Raw genomic sequence first — 1602 nt, 5'->3', positions numbered from 1 at the left:
AGCTGTTATTGGCAGAGAGGTTTGGATCTCTCTTTCTGGGCCATTAAAGACCCACATCAGAGGAAGTTGCAGCACCTATTTAGAGTAATTCCTGTCCGAGAGAGGAAATTCTCATTTAGGTTCCACCTCGAAGACTGAAGCAGGCTGCTAATACATATTCATGAATTGGGGGTGGGGAATGATGTGGTGATTTCCAAGGGTATCAGAGAAATAACAACAAATAGAGCACCGACTGACAGCTGTCAGTGTAACTCATTAGCATGCTAAGCTAACCGTAGCCAGCTAATGAAAGTTATTTGAGCACCATTTCAGTTAAGACAGGCATACCGTAAATCAGGTGAACATTTTTATTTCAGAAAAAGAATACCTCAGCTGAATCCTGTCTGTAGTAGCTGTTGTCGTGTTGAGGGTTGACGTTTGTCTGACTCTGTTTTAGCTGTTGTCATGTTGAGGGTTGACGTTTGTCTGACTCTGTAGTAGCTGTTGTCGTGTTGAGGGTTGCCGTTTGTCTGACTCTGTAGTAGCTGTTGTCGTGTTGAGGGTTGCCGTTTGTCTGACTCTGTTTTAGCTGTTGTCATGTTGAGGGTTGACGTTTGTCTGACTCTGTAGTAGCTGTTGTCGTGTTGAGGGTTGCCGTTTGTCTGACTCTGTAGTAGCTGTTGTCGTGTTGAGGGTTGCCCTTTGTCTGACTCTGTAGTAGCTGTTGTCATGTTGAGGGTTGCCGTTTGTCTGACTCTTGCCACTTGATAATTCCAGTTAAACCGTGTTTGATTCCAGACATCCTTCATGCACCCGGACATTATCAAATGGCTATATTGTTAGTTCTCTCTGTTATAATTTCAGCAAGCTAGATGGCTATACATCACTGCATTACATAGATTACGCAGCGATACATTAATCCATGATCTAAAATGTTCAGTGATATATTAACACTTGATCTAAATTGCAACTCCACCATAGACAGAATGTTGAACGGTTTAGACTGAAACGTATTGAATTACATCGTTGTACAACATCTTCTGGCCATCATCTTTCAGCTCAAAATATAGGATTTCTACTTGTGTGGGCGTTTAAGGAAAATGTTTATATATATATAAACATATATATTATTTTTTCTTTGTTTAGCTAACATAATGCATACTTAAAAATTTTATTAAGTTGTTTGTAATAGAATAAACATGGAAAAAAACGAATGTAGACATTAATAAATGCATTTCCGTGGCTTCCAAAATATTTGTATATGATGGTGGGGGAGGGCCAAGATGGAGGCGCGGTGGCTTCAAAACAGCATCCCATGGAACTCACCTAGCGTACATAAATTGTTGGCTGCGTCCATCTCGCCTGGGTGGAGAGTGCTGACACCACATCTTGCGCTTCGGGCTGAAGAATGTGTATAATTGTGAAATGATTGTCTACAAGTCGGAATCCTTAACACTTTGCATTCTACGCCGATATAATAACTTGCAACCTGCGAACAAATATAGAGGGCGTCGCAGTGGTGAAAGTTGCGCGGTCGCAGCAAGTTTTCTGGCTCATGTTTCTCACCCGGTTGGGGACCAAGTGGAGTGGGGAGGGGAGGGGAGGGGGGTGCTAACTCTTCAG

Source organism: Salvelinus alpinus, chromosome 21, assembly GCF_045679555.1.
Source record: "Salvelinus alpinus chromosome 21, SLU_Salpinus.1, whole genome shotgun sequence".
Classification (NCBI taxonomy): Eukaryota; Metazoa; Chordata; class Actinopteri; order Salmoniformes; family Salmonidae; genus Salvelinus; species Salvelinus alpinus.
Note: the sequence above shows the minus strand (reverse complement) of the source record.